General features: G+C 48.7%; 1 protein-coding gene across 5 annotated transcripts in view; it reads right to left on the minus strand.

The window, feature by feature from the left end:
• ZBTB20 (zinc finger and BTB domain containing 20) overlaps positions 1-23,461 on the minus strand; it is a 2,236,857-nt gene that overhangs the window by 907,266 nt on the left and 1,306,130 nt on the right. For 4 of the 5 annotated variants that reach the window (XM_086935525.1, XM_086935524.1, XM_086935528.1 and 1 more), the window contains one exon: positions 8,982-9,047. The exons of the other annotated variant lie outside the window; for it this stretch is intronic. The gene's annotated coding sequence lies outside the window, so the exon portion shown is untranslated. The remainder of the gene's footprint in view (positions 1-8,981; positions 9,048-23,461) is intronic. 5 annotated transcript variants of the gene reach the window in all.

A 23,461-nucleotide genomic window follows, 5' to 3' on the forward strand; every position in this document is an offset into this window, starting at 1 on the left:
GGGAAATAGTTGCGACCTGAGAAACAGCACTTGTGTTGGCGTTTAGGTTCAGGGTTTTTCTTTTAGGCTGGGAGGATTTGTCGCAGCGGTAGCTTGTATTTGGATGGCTTGCTTTGTTTATTGTTTTTGGATATCTTCAATTACTTCAAATAGTTTGGATTTTGTGTTAGTTTGTTCGTCCCCTATATTTTCCATTTTAGTATTAGACTGTGTGTGCGTATTGGTAGTTGGTTCGTGTTCATTGTGATGTACGTCATGGAAGGAGGCGTAATTCAAGATGGTGAAAGGTGAATAGAAAGCATAAAGTTGGTGTGTGGAGAATGAGTAGCGCACAGGATACAGATTGCTTAGTGGGTGTGTGTGTGAGTCAAAGGATATGTAGTATGTGCGGACTTTTGCAAAGTCCCTACTCCTATTGCAATGCATAATGCCTTATATACTAGATTAAAATTTTCTTCAGCTTGTTTCTCTTATCACACATCAATACTATAACTATTTATTACACAATTATTGCTTGAAATAGCCAGGAGGTAGGACAGCAAACGCACACATGTACCGAATTTACGGAATGGTTCCCAGTTGCAATTTGTTACTGGGTGAGATTAGCAGCACTAAATACCAGAAATCATGTTTCTACAATTTAACCGCCAATAACTCCTGAAATATTTAACAATGTTAATACCAGATCTGCCACAATTCTCATATTTTATGGAATATCCTATATCAGATCCAAACAACGCGTCGTGTCCAAGTAACAGGGTTGAGTAATAATAGCCAACTAGGATATAGTGGGCACCTCTGACTTGTCCTCTAGGTTGAATGCACATTGAGCGATAACCCCCTGGGTCTCATCAGCACAGACTCTGTGCACTTTCAAAATACACCTTAAAATGTAGCTTCTTCAGATATCCCCAAAAGTAAATTTTCAACTAACTTTACTACTGCAACGAGACCTCTAAAATATACACTTATCAACACATTCTCACAAAACACCCGCTTAACTGTAACCCTACATTTATTTCCGCCCAAAACTACACAATTCCCTTTAACGTGTAGAAGTACGCCGGCGACCTTGCCTGTACCGGACTGCGCAAGGGTTCCCCCTAGTGCCAGCAGTAGCAAGTTGAGACCCCAAGTAGCCACCGCCATCCTGCTGTTTAACAACGACCTCGACGGGAAACTGGCAATTTTCAGGGGTTAAACAGTCACTGTCTTCTCGTCAGTTGGGACTTCGGTAAACTCGCAGGCTGAATTCTGTCCTCTCGGGTGAAAGATTCTGCAACAGGTTCAGTACCGTTGATACTTCTGTACCTGTGCGATTTGGGTACCTGAGGCGTAGAGAGCAAAGATTGGTGAACTCTCCCCAGCACAAAACAGAGAGAACACGTGACCAAAAGGAGGGAGGTGCAGCATCCGCTGGGCTCTAGGGAGCGTGCAAGCAAATCATGCGCTGCTCAGAAGCAAGAAACTGAAATACAGAAGGAAATCCCAGTGACTTTACCAGTATGTCGGCCATGTTGTAATCAGTGGCATACAGGATCATAGTTTTAAGAGTACCCACCCACTCCCTTTTTTCTAGGGACACAAGCTTATACTCAAACTTCCGAAGATGGGAGCTAACACCAGCGGTTATTTGGGGAGGGGTTGGGGGGAGAAATGAGAAAAAGTGTTGCGCAAAGAAGCGTGTGTTTTCCCCCAAAATTCACTCAACAAAAGGTTCGCTGTTAGTATCATCATCTTACCAGCTTTCAGGAACAACTGGAGCCGTATTAAAACAAGCGTAGTCGCTTTCGGATTAATAAGTAACCTGATCCTCCTGGAATGCAGCTGGCACACTGAGTGCTGCTGCACACTCTGCTCATTCCTGAGATCCATAGGCAATAGGAGTGAACCTTGACAAAAAAGGCGGGACATACCCCCGCCTTTGGCCATTTGCGTGGTTTCATTTTTTAAAGCCACACGCAATGGCAAATAAAATGTGTGGGTGTGAACAAAATCACACGGAGAAGTCTGTAGAAAGTTGAGAGTGCTTACAAGAAGCCTCGCCATAGAGCAGCGCATGCGCGCTGCGCAAGGATCGACCTAAAAATAATACTAATGGTTTGATGAGTGAAAAAGTAGATACTGAAAGTCTTAAAAAAGACTCACATACTAATTTAGAGAAGATGAAAGATGACAGCATCTATCATCAATATAAGTCAATTAATGACTTCGCTAAATGTCTTCACAAAATTGTTGTATGAATATGTTGATACAATGGATGCAAGAGATTGTTACATTTGCATGCAATTACCATCGTCTGTCTCAAAGGGGGTGACCTATCATCACCTACCTTTAGGTATGGTCTGTCTTGCAGTGTACTAACTAGTCTACTTTACGAGAAGGGAAGTTTACAATATTTCTATTCTAACATGGATCTAGTATTTTCAGAAATTCCCATTAGAAAGAACATGAATAGAATATATAGTGCTAGAAATGCAGAGTATATGGGAGAATTGTTCCATACTACACAGGCAAAAGATACAGTATATGCACATAGACACAACCTTACTTGTAGTTTAGGGTTTGAAGAAATAGAATTCATTATGATAGAAGATAGAAGACAAGATTTTCAGAGAAAAGCTGCTGAGCAAAAGTCTCATGTACCCCCATGGGCTTTAAGAGAAGGAGATTAAAAGAAAGGCAAAACTTACGCTGCCATGACTCTAGACTGGTATCATAGAGGGAAGGTTTGTTTTCTTAGACAAAAGACTGAATATAACAATTATTTCCTTGGTCCTAGTGAATGTGATCATACCTTTCTAATAACGGGAGGACGGGGACTAAAAGGAGGAATTGATCCTGTTTTTCCAGGAATATATTATGTGTGTGGTGAGAATGCCTACTATAGGTTGCCTGAATATAGGTATGGATGTTGTTATTTGGGAATAGTGTTTCCCAAAAATTTAAATTTAGATAAGGATCATATTATCATAGAATCAATGAAGTAAAGAAAGGACTAATATGATATAAGAGTGGAACACGTTTTTCAGAAATAATAGGGAATATTTTTGGAGCATTGATACCTTCACTTGGAGTTATTCTGAATTTGCATAAAATTAGAGAATTGTCCACAGTGGTTTATCGTTTATCAACAGACACTGCTGGTGGGTTTTTAATGAGTGATACTGAGATGGTGGCAATTAGGTGTATGGTTTTACAAAATCAACTTGCCCTTGATGTATTATTGGCTAAAGAGGGTAGAGTTAGCAATCTGTTGAAAATACAACAATGTTGCACTTATATCCCTGACAAGAGTAAGAGTCTTGGGGGTATATTAAGAATATTACAAATCTTCATCAAGATTTGGCCGAATTGGAGAAACTTGGTAAGAGTTTTTCCTCTGTGGGTGATTGGTTTTCTATGGAAATAGTATATTAGGGAGAATACTAACACATATTATTGCAGTGGCTATAGTGGTACTAATAATATATCCGACAAGTGTTGTAAATGCAAGAGAGATTTGTCTGAAAATAAAAGAAGGGCAAGAAAGAGAAAAAGAGATGCAATAGAATTAGAGGATATGAAAGGAAATTACTATGAAGTTATGAAGAATTTAGATGGAATAATGGTGAAACAAGAGAGAACAACAGCCTTTTAAAAGTGCTAATATGTATTGGTGGGTATTTTGGTGATGGCTCAAAAAAGCCGTCAAAGGGGGATTGATGGAGCAGGTTTTTTGTGAATAAAACCTGCTCAAATTGAACCCTCAGTCACATTTACTAACAGTGTGCGGTGAAAATTTATGTGGAAAAGCATCTAACATGAGGGAGAATGCTACTGCGCAAGCGCATACAAAGGTACTGAACTAGGCCGCAAATGGCTTTGTCAAAACAAAAGTAAAAGACTAATGCTGCTTTAAGCATGTTATTAACGTTTGCTAGGAAAATAATTTTAACATGGGTTGCGCATGGATAAATGCAGCAGTTAGGTTGGTGTGTAGTGAAAAAGCATTACAAGTGAATAATAATGCCTGTGTTTGTTTCCCATAGAAGTATACGTTTCTGCTCTGCATGAACTTATGGGGTTAAAAGGAATAAAAGGAAAATGCCTGAAAATTAACATCAGAAAACGAAGGGAAGGGAAGGTGGACAGAGAGTTTGTACTTCAAAGAATCCTGAGTGCCTGCCAAGAACTTTGCATTAAAACATGATTTGATTCCTCGCGAGAGGCATGAGCAGTACAAATGTTATACAAAGTTTGCTACATAACCTGAATGTAAGAAGAAAACATTTGATAATGAATTGAATTATATTTCCTGGGGTGGAAGTTGTTGTGTTGAAATAAATAAAACAGTGGGGCATTTAATGTGATGGACATGCCAATAGTGGTGTGACCATACACCCCCTTCCTTAACCAATCAAATGTAGAATGACCCATCCTTAGATACTAGTGTGGGTTGGACATTTAAGCTTTAGGGTATAATTGAGGTGCCTGGTGGGAGGGGTTAGCATTGCACGTTCTGATGGTTGAGGTGATCAGACTGTTTAGGAGATTGTCGCTATCGTCAGTTTGCTGTCTTTTTCCTGTCTACTGATTCCTGTCTTAGTCTGTGCCTCTTCAAAACTCCCTGAGGGGCTTTTATGCTCTCATGGCCAGAGAGTAGATTTCATATTCCTACTTGGGTTAGTATAGACAGAAACCTGAATTTACATAATCATTTGGAAATGTATTTTGTCTCTGATACTTTTGTCTCTACGCCTTTCCACTCCTTTATGCATTGTCATTGATATGAATTAGTCATTTTCTCTTCCAATGTTGTTTGCTCTGTGACGGTCCATGGTGTGTGCTGTATGCTGGTACTGATGAGCATTATTTCACATTAATTAGATAAACATCATACATATACATATGAGTCTGTATTTATTTAGAGGTGTATATATTTAGTTTTTTTGCCAAACCCTGTCAACTATAATTAGATTGCATCCCCATAATTGGCATACTAGAATGAAAATACAAATTGGTGATTGGTAACTTTGATTCACTTATGGACATTCACTAACCCAGCATGAAGGGAATTGTTTGTAAGAAATTATTAGCCCCAGATCTCTGGATCATACCCTACATGTGCCAAAGAGCAGGCGGGGGCTTACTTGGGTGATCCCGGGTGCAGCGAGGCTGAAATTGCGGGGGAGTTCAGATTCCTTCAGTTGCCCCAGTCAAGCTGGAACGTAATGCTACTACAGGCCCCAGGCTGCAGTCCACTGGGGTCGGCAATCATGGGCCTGTATGACTGCCAGATGAGCTCTCCCGCCAGCCGCTACGCTGAACTTCCACCCCCCCATGCTGCGAAGATGCGGCTGAGAAGAGAAGTGTGAGCGCAGCTTGTGTCCTGTGGGGATCCCTTCCGATGGGCCTCTTGTGGGGCCCTGGTTGCCGTGCGTTTCAGGAGATTTAGCAGGCTGGACCACAAAACACCGGTCTTCCGCGCACAGCACTTACTGTAGCCCGCGGCCGCTGCTCTAACTCCTCACTGACGCCCCAGGGCTCGTTTCCAGGCTGAGGTCTCAGGGGGAGCGGATGCTCTCCGGTCGACTCCCAGAGAGCCCAAACCAGCTCTGGAGGGGGCCTTAGTGTCTTTCCTTGCTGTGTACCGCCGTACCCGTCAATGCCTCCTGCGGCCCAAGCGCTCGTCTGCGACTCTTTCTCCCTGATACTGAGGGACGGCCTGGCCTGCATTGCGAATAGGCTGTGGCACGATTTGCTTCCTCTCACACCATCCGATCGTGCTTCTCAGCGCGCCAGGGCAGCCGCCGCCTGATTTGATGACGACCCTTGAGGCTTTGCTGAACAGAGAGTGCTATTAACAGTGTTTTAGTCCAGGCAGGGTGTCTGGGGCACTCCTTGCATGCTGCATTAACATAAATATGACTTTTTGTTGCTTCCATGCAGGAGTCTTAAATGGAAAGTGCAATGGTGTTTCTCGGTATTGAGACCTTGAAACTTGGAACTTTGCATTTGGAAGTCAGAACTAAGCACCTTATAACTGGATTTTCGGCTGCGGTAAAACCTATCGGTTGCAGCAAAAAAACGAGTTTAACTCCTCAATTCTTTTCCTGCCACAACTGTGCTTTAGGTGTTAACTGAATGGAGGCACATACAAAGAATTCATGTGGTGTAGCAAGGATTAATAATAAAATAACTAAATAAAAATCGAACAAATATTTGCTTATCCTCTAGATTCTCTTCCTGTATGTAGAATTTCACGTCTACCAGCAAACACAAAAGTACAATGGGTGAGACTGTATTACATCCCCAGGTAGTTGACAAGATGTCTTTCACTAGAGTGTCAAAGAGGGTCAGAGTAACCTCCCTCTATGTATGTGTCTCTGAGGATTCACTTTCCATAGAATGATTTCACCTGCTACATAGAGGGCCTCTCAGTCAAAGAAAACGATCTTATTTCGAAACAGAAAGATTTGAGGCATTCAAGTCAGTTTGCCTTTTATACTCAAGCAGCCGATCTTGAATCGGAGTCAATGGGTGCGAGCTCTTGTTTACAAGGCTGAGTGGAATGTAATCTATTCAAAGAGTAGGAACATTCTTCCTGAGATAATGCCATTCATGGGGACTGCAAACCCTCCCATTGAAGATTCCTGACCTCGAGAATGCCTCGGAGTAGACAGAATGCTTATGAATGCACAGAAAATGATCATTTCTGCAGCGTAGCCTCTATGCAGTACTTGGCAGGATGGTAAACAAACTCTTGGACACTAGGACGAGCGCATTTTCCAGGGCTCGGGGCACACTAACCCGAAATATATTGTACTAAAGGAAGACAGCTCTGCTGACAAAGCAGGAGTAGCTCAAACAACATATATTTTTTATTAAGGATGATGCGGAATCTGCTCTTACATGGAGAGACAAACAAGACTAAACCATTATATAAGTTAAAACAATTTTACTGCATGTTGCTGTGGGGACCTCCTGCAAGAATTAAATGCATGACCTTAGCATGCTGTTCCTTCCACGGTCACACATACACTTACTCCCACGAGGACTGGCTTGGAATAAAATGTACACAAGAAAGCCATCTTTGAAAACTAAGAAGGGAAAGACAGGGAAGATGAGGGGAAAGTTGAGAAGAGAGCAAGGGGAAAACCTAAGCACCATAGGGAAAGGCGGAGCTTTTCTTTCAATTGGGAGCAACAAGGGGTACTAATGCCTTTTGGTACCCCTGGCACTTTTGCCAATGGTCATGCATTAACAGCGGGAAGAAGTAGTGCCTAGGCCTCTGTCACTGTAGTTTGCACCAGCTGCCCATCACGTAGCCCAAGTTGTAATCTGAGAAAAATATGCGTGCAAGGGCCTGAAAATGTTCTTAGAGGTTTGCCGCTGGCGTTGCAGAATGTCAAGGTTGTCTCGGTCTAGTCTTGATAACATCTTATGCCTTTGTTTTCCACCTCCCTACGCTTCCCGTCTCTCTCACTCCTGCATGTTCTTTTCCATCCATTCTTTCTTCCCTTCATCACTATTTTCCTATCCTTGACTTCCTCCATTCTTCATTTTCTGTCTTTCTCTCTCTTGCTCTGGACCAGTCTCTGATAATGAAAAATAAGTACAGTTGGTGAACACCACTGGAGAAAATGAAACACTGTCCTAGCGAATATGACATGTTAGTCCGCATGCGTTTACAATGCCTGCCATTACAATGCGGTATTTACAACGACTGAGTTGTTAGTTCGGATACCTTTACAACACAAGTCGGCACAACGATTTGCTGTAGGAGGAGATGGATGTTGATTTACTATTCCAACTCCAGTCTGTGCAACAGTAGGGAAGGTGTTGGATTTTAAATCCAACACCTTCTGCCCCCTAACGCAAGTCGCTGTTACGACTTTCGTTGTAATGGTATACAATGTAACAACGCGGTGGTTGTAATGGCATAAGTTTCCTCGAATGCGTGGTAAACAATGTTCACCGTCCTAGCTCCTCAAAAACAAACAGAAAGCAGCAGAGAAGCTAAGGGGTCAATACTGTGATGTCATCAGGAGTTACAGAGATTGGAATTCCAGATTTTGGTGAATGGATATCCAAAGAAAGCGAGTGAAGAGGCGCTAGAGGGAGAAAGTGAGATGGTTATGGAAGAACATTAAGAGTTTGAGAGATGGAGAGAATTATGTAGGAAAGACCAGAATACATTTAAAAAACTTCTGACTCCACAAACATAATAATAGCAAATAAGAAATACAGTTCAGATAAAAGTCTCCTCTGTAGCTTCTGCTTGCTTGAGACTCAGCATACTACTTGGCTCTAGACTGAAGGGAATACTGACAGTGTTACCAACTCATGCATTCCGTCTTTTGCGTAGATATCAGTTGCTATTCCTCATAATGTCTTACTTTCAGCTGGCCCACCAACTCTTTCAGAACACAGAGCATGGATTTTCTGTCTCTTTCTTCCCGGGCAGGCATTCTCTCTCTCCTGATGTGGCTTTAATCCTAGGTCGGTTCCCAGAGTTTTACCTTTTGCTACACACCAGAGCTATTCATGCACCTCTGCACTGTTGGAGAGTCCAGATGGGGCCTTCTGGACTTTTCCAGACGTGGTCCCCGTTTTTGTCTCATCATGGTTGAACCAAGCATCCAACTTCCTGCCCTCATTACAACTCTTGCAGAACTGATGTCTCTCTCAAGAGTCTCTGACTTGATCTGTCTCGATTTCTCAGTTCCATTTACAGCTAAAAAAGCCTACTTTGCCCATCCTACATCAAAAGGTATGTTGACCTGCTAGAAGCTAGATGACTTCTCCTCGTATGATGGGAATACTGATTTCCTTTTTGATTTCTCCTGCATCTCGACTAGTGCGATTCCTTTGCAGCCAGACATGAAAAAGTGAGCAATAGAGATCTGAAAAAGCTCCGCTCCTCTATTATAGTTAACAGAAAAATTGGCAAAAGCACATGGTTCTCCAGGAAAATACTTAATATATCTGCTGCCTACCTGTATCTAGTAGTCGTGGTAGTTCAGTGAGAAAGATGCAGGAAGATACCCGTGCCTTTTCTCTTCCTGAATATAAAGAAGACACATTTAATTCAATTTCATTGTCTATAAAAGAGAAATCAGCATACCTACGAACCATATCAACATCATCTGCAATCTTATATAAAGAACGTGCAAATACTGTGGTTATAGAAAAACATTATTGAATTTTGTTGTAAGCTTGAAATACACACCAACGTTATTCAAATGAAATCTTCCACCATAATTTCTTGGGACATATGCAGCCCTTCAAATGGCTATATCGTACTGTGTACAATACATCACTGTTGATCATAGCTGTTAGACATGGCATCTTTGGCGTGGTTTTCCCCTATCTTTTTGCCTCTGCCTCCTGTATTTTTGATGCTGCGCTGGATTTCGTTTTTGCTGGTTTAGATGCTTTGGACACTCTGCCACTGCTGATCAGTGCCAGAGTGTAAGTGCTCCCTATGTAAATTGTTATCATGATTGGATATACATGATTGGCATATTTGTATCACCAAGAAGGCCCTAGTAAAGTGCACTGGGTGTGCCAGGGCTGGTGATGACAAATGTTACTAGTGGGCCTGCAGCACTGATTGTGCCACCCACATGAGTAGCCCTAAAATGGTGTCTCGGGCCTGCCACTGCAGTGCCTGTGTGCAGTCTAGGAACTGCTGTGTCCTCCTGGTCAGTGTACCCACTGACCAGGCCGAACCCTTCCCTTTTTGTGCACATTAGTCACCCCTATGGAAGGCCCAAGGTACCCCCCTGGGCAGGGTGCAGTGTATGTAAAAGGTAGAGCATGTACTAGTGCAGGTGACATGCTCTGGTAGTGAATTACAGCCATTTTCGTTTTTCACTATTGTACGGCTATCTTGCTCCATAGATTAACATGGGGGATGCTGGCTACAGTGGCTTCCAGCATTTCTTCCCATAGGAACAAGATAGGACATAAGTTTCTAGTATCCCTGAACTCAGAATTTAATAACACATCTTTTAGGAAAGGTTGTTTTTAAATCCTGTGTTTGAGAACAGCACTTTTAGAAAGTTGCTGTTCTCTTGTCTGACCCTTCTGTGTGCCTGGGCCTGTTTGTGTATTGACTGTCTGGTTTGAGAGTGACAGGGGCTGGGGATTCCCCATGAGGCTGGCTGAGTCAGCCCTAGGCTGAATGACTGCATTTGCAACCTGAGTGGTGGGAGGAGTTAGCACCTGGGCCTGAATAGGGCTGTGCCTGCCTGCCACAATGCTGGCTCCACCTCCTGCTGGGCGGCTGACGACCCTGCCCCTCACTCTGAAAGGAAAGGAGAATCCAGGCAAACAAAGTGCTCAAGCAACACCCAGAACTGGTTCAGACCGGGCTCAGGGCCCACTTGCACAAAGAGAACAAAGACTTTTAGGGGTATAAGTACAGGACCCCTGACAACAGAAAATTAGATCATCCTGGAATCAAGAAGGAACCCCTGCCAAGGAGAAAGCTGAATCTGAAGAAGGAAGACTGTCCTGCTGTTGCTCTGCTGGACTGACCTGTTGCTTTGCTGCCAAGGAGAGGGGAAGGACTTTGCTGTTGTGCTGTGTCCCCTGTCTTGAAGGAATCTCCAAGGGCCTGAGAAGAGCTGGCTCCCTGTTCTGAAGTCCCAGGAACAAAAGGACTTCACCCCCAACTTTCCTGAACTCTGCTGAGAGAGTTCTGTCCTTCCTAGAGTGCTTGATACAGTTGTGGGGCCTCTGGAAGTTGTACCTATGCTGGGAAGCTTGAAACTAAGCTTGAGCGACTTTTGCAATTGAAAAGTGTTGCATCGCTCGCTTGCGGAGCGCATCCCCGACAAGGCGAGAAGTTTCCCGCCGCTACGAAGGTCGAGAACGTCGCAGCGTCTATTGCCGCTGCCAGAGCCGTCGCATCCTTCGTTTGCGGGACGCACCAGACCGGCTCGGAAAAGTCTAACTTCGCTGCGAGTGTCGTCGCAGAGCCTGTCGTCGCTGGGTGAGATCGCCGCAATGCTTGCCTGCGGTTCGCATCACGTCGCTGCGAGTGTCATCGCAGAAGCCATCGCATCGAGGAGCTGCGAGAGAGAGGATCACCGCTGGTTCGCGCATTGTCGCCCCGGAGATCGTCGCAACTTCAGAGATTGTCGCATCGTGCCTTTGCGAGAACAAACTTCCTACGGAACCTACACACCGGAATCCATACAAGTGGCCTTCCTCCCCATACAGACCGGATTCATTGCCACACGCCCGCTGCTGCAGCGGGGCTGTCGCATCGCCTTCCCAGGATCTCAGGAGCAATGCATCGCTTTTTTTCCACCGCACCAGCTTCTGCTTTTGGAACTTTGTCGCAACTAAAAGGTACTGTGAGTAAACGTGACGCAACTGTGAAATTTTCACGCATCTGTGAATTATTTTATCGCAACCTAAATAACTTACATTAAAACCTTAAGAACTCTTTTGAAACCATATTCTTGATCTGTGTATGTTGGATTTTTGTCGTTTTGGTCTTATGTAGTTTAGATTAAATACCTTTATTTTTCTACACTGTTGTGGAGTCAGTTTGTGGTGCTTTCACTGTGTTACTGTGAGTGTTGGTACAAATACTTTACACATTGCCAACTGAATAGCCTTGACTGCTCGTGCCAAGCTACCTAGAGGGTGAGCAGGGGTTATCTCAGAGGGTTTCCTCCTTACCCTGACTAGAATCAAGGGTCCCTATTTAGACAGTGGTACCTACCTCTGCCAACTAGAGACCCCCAGTTCTAACAATAGCATATTAATTGATTATATATTCTATCATCTAGAACCTACAGTTTCCTTGGATAACATATGGTTTCCATCTTTAAGAAGCTTAATGCACAAGTTACTTACCTTCGGTAACGATATATCTTTAAGAAAAAGCAGTTAGTGTTAGATTCCTTACCTTAGAATATCTCCGGCCGTCAGACTGGATCCGGAAAGTTTTGCGTAGCAGTACCCCTGCGCGTCGGTAGGCGTCGTCTGCGGCTCCGCGTCCGTCGTCGGCGCCGGGATGACGTCGTCTGAGTACTTAAACACTGCCCTCACGCACTGACGTCAGTTCTTATACACAGCTTTTCCGTGCCAGGAACGCAGAGCCATGATAAAAATCAACACTGGTGCCATGAAACTAGGGCCCTCAAAGGGAAGAACCTTAACCCTAGATATCGGTTCGCAGAACGGGGAGGATGGGTGGGGCGGTAAGGAATCTAACACTAACTACTGTTTCTTACAGATATATCGTTACCGAAGGTAAGTAACTTGTGCATCTGAAAGAAACAGGTTAGTGTTAGATTCCTTACCTTTAGAATAGATACCCCAGAAATACCAACCCCGGTGGTGGGTCTGCGAAACAATGATCACACCAGAACGGCCGAAAAAGCCATCTCTCCGGACTTGGTTATCCAGGCAGTAGTGTCTAGCGAACGTGTGCAGCGAGGTCCACGTAGCTGCCTGACAGATGTCCTGCAAGGGGACTCCCCGAACCAGGGCAGTAGTAGCCGCCGTTGCCCTAGTGGAATGGGCCCTCAGCTCAACAGGAGGCTCCTTTTTAGCCAATGCACAACACAACCCACAGAGAGATGGTCCGTTTGTGTACCGCCCGTCCCTTCTTAGCGCCCACGTAACCAACAAAGACTGGTCGTCAACCCGGAACTGGTAAGTGCGGTCCAGATAGAATGAGAGCACACGTTTTGTGTCCAGACATTGGAGTCTCTCTTCCTCTTTTGAGGGATACGGAGGCGGAAATAAGGTGGGCAAGGTGATGGACTGTGCGATCTGGAAGGCTGTGACTACCTTGGGCAGGAAAGAGGGACGCGTTCTCAAGACAACTTTGTCCGGATGGACAGAAAGGAAAGGAGGTTTGGAAGAAAGAGCCTGGAGCTCACTCACTCTCCTGGCAGAGGTGATGGCAACCAGGGAGGCAGTCTTAAGAGTGAGAAGACGAAGAGGGCAATTGTGAAGTGGCTCGAAAGGAGCGCACATCAAATAAGTAAGAACAAGGTTCAAGTCCCACTGAGGCATCACAAAAGGAACAGGAGGAAAGATGTGAGTGATGCCCTTCAAGAATCTATCTACAACAGGGGACTTGAAGGTGGCTAACGACTGTCTGGGACGAGCCCGCCTTCAACAACCAGTCGTCGAGATAGGGGAAGACTGACACCCCTAACCTGTGCAGATGGGCTGCGGCCACCGCCATCACTTTCGTGAACACCCGAGGGGCGCTGGAAAGGGCGAAGGGGAGCACGGTAAACTTGAAGTGTTCGTGGCCTACCGTGAACCGCAGGTAACGCCGGTGGGCCGCTAGGACGGGGATGTGAAAATATGCGTCCTGCAAGTCCAACGCTACCATCCAGTCTTCTGGGTCTAGGGAAGCTAAGAGCTGAGTCAAAATCATCATCTTGAACTTCTCCTTCGGGAGGAAGCCGTACGATCCGCAGGTCCAAAATAGGGCGTATTCCCCCTTTGCCCTTCTTGGGAACCAGAATGTAGTGGGAGTAACAACCACACCCTACTTCTGTCCCAGGAACGCGCTCGATGGCCCCCTTGGCCAAGAGGGCTGTAATTTTCTCTTGCAGAAGTTTCAAGTGATCCCCCGACACGCGGTGGTACTGCGGTGGCATGTCTGGAGGGGTCGCATCGAAGGGGAGGGAGTAGCCCCTTTGGACGATTTGCAGCACCCACCTGTCCGATGTGATGGAGCGCCATCACCTCCTCTAGGAGGAGGTGATGGCGAACCCTGCCCCCCACTGGCGTCAAATGGGCCTGAAAGCTAGGACTAGGAAGGCTTTGAGGCATATGCTGCGGGGGATATGGACAGGCCTCGCCGCTGTCCCCTGGCACCGCAACGGGGGTTACCACGTCCGCCACCGCGCTGAATGTTAGTCTGTGGCCCGTAGCTGGCAGTACGTGAGGGGGTGCCCCTTCCTTGGCCACAAAAGGAGCGAAAGGCAGAAGTTTGCTGGCGCTGGCCCGACAGGCCCAAGGACTTGGCCATAGCTCTGGAGTCCTTGAAACGCTCAAGCGCACTTTCTGCCTTGTCACCAAAGAGGCTACGGCCATCAAACGGCATGTCCATGAGGGAATTCTGGACATCAGCCGAAAAATTGGCGGACCTCAGCCAGGTGTGGCGGCGAACCGCCACTGTCGTGGAAATCGCCCTGCCCAGCGATTCTGTGGTATCCAGCCCACATCGGATAGAATACCGTGCTGCATCCCGCCCCTCCGCAAGTGCTTGGGCGGGTTTGACCCGGGCCTCCTCCGGGCAAGCTGGCAGCACGTCCGCAACCGTGTCCCACAGAGAGTGGCTATAACGGCCCAAAAGGCAAGCGGTGTTGACCGACCGCAACCCCAAACTAAGTGAGGAGAACAGCTCTTACCAAACTGCTCATACCTTTTGGATTCCCGATCAGGTGGTGCAGTCGGGAATGCGGTCTGGGAGTTAGAGGCCTGGATAACCAGGCTCTCGGGGTTGGGTGGGTGGACAGGAAGCTAGGGTCGCCCGGGGCCGGGCGGTGGCGCCTAGCCACGTTCCGATCTACAGGAGGACCTGTAGCGGGCCTGGACCAAGTGCCCAACAGAACGTCAGTAAGGGCCTTATTAAATGGCAGTAGAGGCTCCGAAGAGTTTGCCTGCGGTTTAAGGACCTCAGTGAGGAGGTTAGTCCTCACGGCCGCGACGGGGAGCTCAAGACCCAAGGCCTTGGCCAATCTTGTCAGCACAATGCAGCCCCCTCCTCCGTAGCCTCCGAAGCCATGGTCGAGATAGGGGAAGACTGACACTCCTAGCCTGTGCAGATGGCTGCAACCACCGCCATCACTTTCGTGAACACCCGAGGGGCGCTGGAAAGGGCAAAGGGGAGCACGGTAAACTCGAAGTGCCCGTGGCCTACCGTGAACCACAGGTAACGCCGGTGGGCCGGCAGGACGGGGCTGTGAAAATATGCATCCTGCAAGTCCAACGCTACCATCCAGTCTTCTGGGTCTAGGGAAGCTAAGAGCTGAGCCAAAGTCAGCATCTTGAACTTCTCCTTTGGGAGGAAGCCGTTGACGATCCGCAGGTCCAATATAGGGCGTAGGCCCCCTTTGCCCATCTTGGGAACCAGAACGTAGTGGGAGTAACAACCACACCCTACTTCTGGCCCAGGAACGCGCTTGATGGCCCCCTTGGCCAAGAGGGCCGTAACTTCCTCTTGCAGAAGTTTCAGGTGATACCCCGACACGCGGTGGTACTGCGGTGGCATGGCTGGAGGGGTCGCCTCGAAGGGGAGGAAGTAGCCCCTTCCGACGATTTGCAGCACCCACCTGTCCGATGTGATGGAGAGCCATCACCTCGGCAAACCCTGCCCCCCAATGGCGTCAAATGGGCCTGAAAGCTCGGACTAGGAAGGCTTTAAGGCATATGCTGTGGGGGTGGATATGGACAGACCTCGCCGCAGTCCCCTGGCACCACCACGGCGGTTACCACAACCGCCGCCGCGCTGGATGTTAGTCTGTGGCCCTTAGCTGGCAGGACGTGAGGGGACGCCCCTTCCTTGGCCACGAAAGGAGCGAAAGGCAGAAGTTTGCTGGCGCTGGCCCGACAGGCCTAAGGACTTGGCCATAGCTCTGGAGTCCTTGAAATGCTCATGCGCACTGTCTGCCTAGTCACCAAAGAGGTGACGGCCATCAAACGGCATGTCCATGAGGGAATTCTGGACATCAGCCAAAAAGTTGGCAGACCTCAGCCAGGCGTTGCGGCGAACCGCCACCGTCTTGGAAATCGCCCTGCCCAGCGAGTCCGTGCTATCCAGCCCACATCGGATAGAATACCGTGCTGCATCCTGCCCTTGCGCAAGTGCTTGAGCGAGTTTGACCCGGGCCTCCTCCGGGCAAGCTGGCAGCACGTCAGCAACCGTCTCCCTCAGAGAGTGGGTATAACGGCTCAAAAGGCAAGCGGTGTTGACTGACCGCAACCCCAAACTAAGTGAGGAGAACAGCTTCTTACCAAACTGCTCATACCTTTTGGATTCCCGATCAGGTGGTGCAGTCGGGAATGCGGTCTGGGAGTTAGAGGCCTGGATAACCAGGCTCTCGGGGGTGGGGTGGGTGGACTGGAAGCTAGGGTCGCCAGTGGCAGGGCGTTGGTGCCTAGCCACTTTCCGATCTACAGGAGGACCTGTAGCGGGCCTGGACCAAGTGCCCAATAGAACGTCAGTAAGGGCCTTATTAAACGGCAGTAGAGGCTCTGAAGAGCTTGCCTGCGGTTTAAGGACCTCGGTGAGGAGGTTAGTCCTCACGGCCGCAACGGGGAGCTCAAGACCCAAGGCCTTGGCCGCCCTCATCAGCACAATACAGCCCCCTCCTCCGTAACCACGGTCGGAGGTGAGAAGTCGGGCAAAGTGTCCAAACCACTGGCATCCCCTAGATCCACTGCCCAGTCCTGATATGACTGGCACTCTCGTGCCAGAGGGTCCTCAGACCCCTCCCAATCCCCCTTGCCTCCAATCGCCTGATAGTCAGGTGCAAAGGATGGGGCCAGATCATAGAAGAATTGCTCTTTTCTTGGCGTCGAATGCGGTGTCGAGCGACGCCGGTCCGACGCTGGATCTGGACCGAGGAAGGGAGGGACCGACGGCGTCCGGGGATGGCGTCGGGAGCGACACCCTGGGGATCGGCCCCAGCGGAGTGGTCGTAAGGTCGACCAGCGGTGACCCGGACCCGTGGGGCCCTGCTGCGTCGGGACCGAAGTCGTCGACGGCGCCGGAGCCGAAGTACCCAGCCCGCTTGGGCTCCCAGTCGGGGGCCGCGGAGCCCGAAGGCGCCACAGCGGGACCCGACGGAGGAGAGACCCACCCCATGGCCATGAGGAAGGCATCGATCTCCTCTGGCGTCGTGTTCAGCCCAGGGACCGGCGGGTGTGGAGCTGGCAGCGGCGCATGCGGCTCCGGCAGAGCCGCGTGGGCGGTGTCACCCGAACCCCCGGTTGCATCGTGCAAGCGTCAGGGGGAGTCGGAAGAGCGATGTCGTCTCTTTGACTTCTTGTGCTTCTTACCTGAGGACTTGGAGCCCGACGAATGGTGTCGACTCGTCGAGCCGCGATGACTGTGGCCCCGCGACCGGTCCTTCAACTTCCTCCTCGACCTGGACCGTGAACGGCGCTTGGCCGTCTGCCGGAGCTCGAGGAGCTTACGGGACCACTCCCGCCTAGCCTTCGACGTCTAGGCCCGGCAGTCGGGGCACGACTAGTCGTCATGGTCGGCCCCAAGGCAATACAGGCACCGGCGATGGGGGTTGGTAACCGACACCGGTTGCAATCGGCACAGGGCTTGAACCCGGGCATCCCTACCGGTACCGATAGTTTAACGACTTGAAACAGGATCAAAAAGATCAAGAATAAGGAGATCTGCTTTTTCCGGATTTGCGCTTGCTGGCGCGGAAAAAAGAACTGACGTCAGCACGCGAGTGCGGCGTGTGAGTACTCCGACGACATCATACCGGCGCCAACGACGCCGACGACGGACGTGGAGCCGCAGACGACGCCTACCGACGCGCAGGGGTACTGCTACATAAAACTTTCCGGATCCAGTCTGACGCCTGGGGATAGTCTAAGGTAAGGAATCTAACACTAACCTGTTTCTTTCAGATAATCTTCCCTCAGGACTTTTTATCTTCTTCTGCTTATATAGTGACACAAGACATTTCCTCATTGATTTACCATGTCAGTAACCGAACACACGTAAAAAAGATGGAAACTTAGCACCATGCTAGCTCCTCCTCTCCCAAAACTAGCTCCTGCTTTGTCAATCAATATAATACATAACTTAGCCATTGTAAGAAGACTATGATCGCCTGAAGTTATGACTTTTAACAAGTTTGCTCTGCTGCCCAGTTTCATCTTGGAACATATTTCTGCTAAATCTGTCAATTTGCTGTGTTACTCCTTCCTATGTTCTGAGGCTTAAGATAACGTACTATGTCGTCCATTTGATGCAAAGCAGTCTCATGCAGCCTCCTCAGAAAACCAACTCACTAAATGCAATTCCAGCAGTGAAGATAGTCCAGTATTTAGTCATAGTCTCCATAACGGTTAGTCATGGAAAACACCATGCTAGTGGCACAAGGATTTCCAATTACATGCATGCTGCTGGTTCGCCACACAGTGTCCATGAAGATTTCTTCTTCCTCCTACCATATGGGTTTGTGGAAACTCCCCTTGAAAAAACAGTTACTTACCTCTGTTAATGCTCCGTCCGGTGGCTAGCCAATCTAACTGAAGATTTCTCACCATTGGAACATGCCACAGACACCAAACTGGAACCGGAAACTCAAAAAGAAGTGCTCCTACACACTGATGGGTAGGGTCGTGGGATGAGGTGCAAACTTTGTTCAGCTCCAAAAGTGATGAGCACAGCCACATAAATGCGTCACCCATATGTGCTGCATCAGTTTCTTTTACAAGCTTGCCTTTGCACCCTCATGCATAGCCTACCAGCAATTTGGAAGGACCAGTTTTCAGATTCCTAAATGGGGACCTTTTTAGGTGGAAAGGAACACGATTCCACTTAACGAGGAGGTAGGAAGGGCAGTGAGGATTCTGGAGTTAGAGTATCCACCAGAAACAGTGTTGACGAATGTAAGTAACTTGTTATTTTGATGGATACTTCTAAACTGCAGACTCCTCAACTTGTGAATAGATACAAAATCAGTAGTTCCCAAAGTGGTGGGACTGTGTAATGCCTTATATCAAAAAGTCCTGCAGGACCATAGAGGCAAAATGCCTATCCTGACCTGACTTTTGAGGCAATATTACTTTGTGAATGTGTGCACTTATGCTCAGGCAGCAAAATAACAGAAATCCAGGGCAGGCACTTCTCATGTCACTGTGGTAGCAGCCATGGCTTAGGTGATATAAGTTCAAGTTCAAGTTCAAGTTTAAAATTTGTATAGCGCACTACTCACCCAGAGGGTCTCAAGGCGCTTGAGGGAGGGGGGTACGTTACTTATCGAATATCCAGGTTTTCAGTTGTTTTCTGAAGGAGAGGTGGTTCTGTGTAAGGGGAGGTGGGTGGGGAGAGAGTGCCAGGTCTTGGCCGCTAGGTGGGAGAAGGATCTTCCCCCCATGGTTGATCTTTTGATACGTGGAATTCCGGCAAGGGCTTGGTTGGATGATCGTAGTTGGCGGGTGGGGGTGTAAAAGGACAGGCGTTTGTAGAGGTATTCGGGTCCTAGGTCGTAGAGGGCTTTGTGTGCGTGGGTGAGGAGACGGAACGTTATTCTCTTGTTGACGGGGAGCCAGTGGAGGTCTTTCAGGTGACCGGAAATGTGAGCTTGGCGGGGGATGTCAGGGATGAGTCTGGCTGAGGCGTTTTGGATGCGTTGGAGTTTTTTCTGTAGTTTGGCTGTGGTTCTGGCGTAAAGGGTGTTTCCGTAGTTCAGTCGGCTTGTGACCAGTGCATGGGTGACCGTCTTTCTTGTTTCGGTGGGGATCTAACGGAAGATTTTTTTGAGCATACGTAGGATGTTTAAGCATGATGATGAGACGGTGTTGACTTGTCTGGTCATCGAGAGGGAGGAGTCCAGGATGAAGCCCAGGTTATGTGCGTGGTCCGTTGGTTTGGGTGCGTTTTCCAGGGCCGGTGGCCTCCATGAGTCGTCCCAGGCGGAGGGGGATGATCCTGAGATGAGGACTTCCGTTTTGTCCGAGTTTAGTTTAGTTTTAAACAGCTGTTCTTCATCCACTCGGCCACTTTTTTCATCCCATCGTTGGTTTTGGCGGTGTTTGGGTCTTTGGTGAGGGAGAGGATCAGCTGGGTGTCGTCTGCGTAGGAGATGATGTTGAGGTTGTGTTGGCGCGCAATGGATGCGAGGGGACTCATGTATACGTTGAAGAGGGTGGGACTGAGTGACGATCCTTGTGGAACGCCGCAGATGACTTCAGTGGCTTCCGATTTGAAAGGGGGGAGGAGGACTCTCTGGGTTCTTCCAGCGAGGAAAGAGATGATCCAGTTCAATGCTTTTCCTTGTATTCCGACGTTACTGAGGCGTTGTATAAGGTGCTATGACAGACTGTGTCGAAGGCTGCGGAGAGGTCAAGAAGGATGAGGGCAGCTGTTTCTCCGTTGTCCAGTAGAGTTCGAATGTCGTCTGTTGCTGCGATGAGGGCGGTCTCGGTGCTGTGTTTGGCTCGGAAGCCAGACTGTGACGGGTCGAGTGATTTGTTGGATTCGAGGAAGGCGGCGAGCTGACTATTGACTGTTTTCTCAATGACTTTGGCAGGGAATGGGAGGAGCGAGATGGGGCGGTAGTTCTTAAGTTCAGTGGTGTCTGCTGTGGGTTTCTTCAGGAGGGCGCTGAGTTCGGCATGTTTCCAGATTTCCGGGAAGGTAGCGGATTTGAGGGAGCAATTGATGACGTCTCGGAGATGGGGTGCGATAATGGAGGCTGCTTTGTTGGAAATGTGGTGGGGACATGGGTCGGTTGGCGATCCTGAGTGGATGGAGTTCATCAGGCGGATGGTGTCTTCAGTGGTGATTGGGTTCCAGGCGCAAAGGATGTTGGAGGGGGGTTTTAGATCGGAGGAGGGTGGGGTGGACTGGTCGCCAAAGCTGTTATGTATGTCAGCGATTTTGTTGTGGTAGAACGAGGCTAGAGAGTCGCAGAGGTCTTGGGAGGGAGTGATGTCGTTGGTGCCGGCGGTGGGGTTGGTAAACTCTTTGACGATGTTGAATAGTTCCTTGCTGTTGTGGGCGTTGTCAAGTCGATCCTTGAATGCTGATTTCTTGGTGGATCGGATCAGTTGGTGGTGTTTGCGGGTGGCGTTCTTGAAGGTGATCAGGTTGTCAGTGGTTGGTTTTTTTTTCGCTAGGTTTTCTCGAGGGTGCGACAGATCTTCTTGGATTTCTTAAGGTCATCATTGAACCAGGGGGCTTTTTTGCTACCTTGCTTGATTTGATGGTTTTTCAAGGGTGCTAAAACGTCAGCGCTGTGGGTGATCCATTGTGTGAGGTTGGTGGCTGCTTGGTTTGGGTCCGATGATTTGGCAGGAGGGTTTTGGTGAAGCGATGTGAAGAGCTGGTCAGTGGTGATTTTGTTCCAGTTTCTGCGGGGAATTGGTTGTGAGTGGTTTTGGGTCGTGTGTCTTTTTGTAGTTGAAGTGAACGCAGCTGTGGTCCGTCCAATGGAGAGCAGTGGTGTGATTGAAGGAGATGTGCTTGCTGGAGGTGAAGATTGGGTCGAGCATGTGCCCGGCATAGTGGGTGGGGGTGTCAACAAGTTGTTTGAGTCCGAGATTGGCGAGGTTGTCCAGAAGGGTGGTGGTGTTGCTGTCGTTGTTCTTTTCCAGGTGGAAGTTGAGGTCTCCCAGTAGAATGTAGTCCTCGGAGGGGAGGGTGCGTGGGCTGATGAAGTCGGTGATGTCTTCACTGAATTGAGTGCGGGGTCCTGGCGGCCTGTAGATTAGGGTGCCTCTGAGTGTAGTCTTGGGGTCGGTGTGGATCTGGAAGTGAAGGTGTTCGGCGGCTGCGAGGTTATCGTCGGAACTGGTAGTGATGCGGATGGTGTTCTTATGGACGATGGCGATGCCTCCTCCTGTTTGGTTGATGCGGTCCTTTCGGATGATCTTGTAGCCGTCCGGGATGGCAATGGCGATGTCGGGCGTTGATGATGCGTTCATCCAGGTTTCTGTAAGACAGGCGACGTCCGGCAATGTGGTATCGAGTAGGTTCCAAAGTTCAATGGCGTGTCTGTGGACCGAGCGGGTGTTGAGCAGGATGCACTTCAGGTGGTTAGTGTCGGAGCTCTGTTTGGAGTTTGTGGATTTAGTGTGGGTCCTGATGCAGTCGAACTTGCAGGAGTGACAGGTGAAGGGTCCATGGGTCTGTCCGGGGGCGGCTTGGTGGCAATCAGGAAGTCGGCCGGGGTTGAGTGCTAAGAGGTTAACGGCGTCGTACGTTATGCGGGTGGAGTGGATTATGCGAGGACCAGGGGGTCTGGCGCTGGGCGCGGTCCAGGCGGGGACGGGCGTAGACGGGCTTACCTTTGGCGCACCTTCGGCGCGCATGGGGCGCGTTTGCTGCGCGTAAACGCTGCGCGTTGGTGCGTCAGTCATAAGTGGAAAGTGGAGGGGGGCGGAGCGAGGGAGGAGCAGCTGGGAGGCGGGAGCGGGGTGGAGAGGCTGGCTACGAGGCACAACAACAAAATGGCAGGGAAAGCAAAACCGAAACAGGACGAGATTGGGGCACAAAGTTGAATGTCGCTATGGGCAGTGGCACTGGCACAATCGGGCACTAATTATTAATTTAAATCAAGCAATGCGAGCGCTCCGAAAATAAACTGGCACAGATTAAAATGTGAGCAAAGTATAAACTTGCACAGATTAAAATGCGAGCAATGGACATACTTGCATAAATTAAAATGCGAGCAATGGACAAAATAAATCTAGGCAGCAGCGAGCAGAAGCAGGCACCAATTCTTTTCAAGCAATGCGGGCAAAGCACAAACGATACTCAGGCCAGGGAGCGTGGGGAGTGACCGCTTCTGATGGAGTCAGGACGGTCAAGCGCTTCTGCCGACGAGACGAGCCTTAGCTATCAGTGGGAGGGAGGAGCAGCTGGGAGGCGGGAGCGACGTGGAGAGGCTGGCTACGAGGCACAACAACAAAATGGCAGGGAAAGCAAAACCGAAACAGGACGAGATTGGGGCACAAAGTTGAATGTCGCTATGGGCAGTGGCACTGGCACAATCGGGCACTAATTATTAATTTAAATCAAGCAATGCGAGCGCTCCGAAAATAAACTGGCACAGATTAAAATGCGAGCAAAGTATAAACTTGGACAGATTAAAATGGGTGCAATGGACAGACTTGCACAAATTAAAATGCGAGCAATGGACAAAATAAATCTAGGCAGCAGTGAGCAGTAGCAGGCACCAATTCTTTTCAAGCAAAGCAAAGCACAAACGATACCCAGGCCAGGGAGCGTGGGGAGCGACCGCTACTGATGGAGTCAGGACGGTCACAGCGCTTCTGCCGACGGGACGAGCCTTAGCTATCAGTGGGAGGGAGGAGCAGCTGGGAGGCGGGAGCGGGGTGGAGAGGCTGGCTGCGAGGCACAACAACAAAATGGCAGGGAAAGCAAAACCGAAACAGGACGAGATTGGGGCACAAAGTTGAATGTCGCTATGGGCAGTGGCACTGGCACAATCGGGCACTAATTATTAATTTAAATCAAGCAATGCGAGGGCTCCGAAAATACACTGACACAGATTAAAATGGGAGCAAAGTATAAACTTGCATAGATTAAAATGGACAGACTTGCACAAATTAAAATGCGAGCAATGGATAAAATAAATCTAGGCAGCAGTGAGTAGTAGCAGGCACCAATTCTTTTCAAGCAATGCGGGCAAAGCACAAACGATACCCATACCAGGGAGCGTGGGGAGAGACCGCTTCTGATGGAGTCAGAAGACCTTCCGGAGGC

This window comes from Lissotriton vulgaris, chromosome 8 (assembly GCF_964263255.1).
Source record: "Lissotriton vulgaris chromosome 8, aLisVul1.2, whole genome shotgun sequence".
NCBI classification, from domain to species: Eukaryota; Metazoa; Chordata; class Amphibia; order Caudata; family Salamandridae; genus Lissotriton; species Lissotriton vulgaris.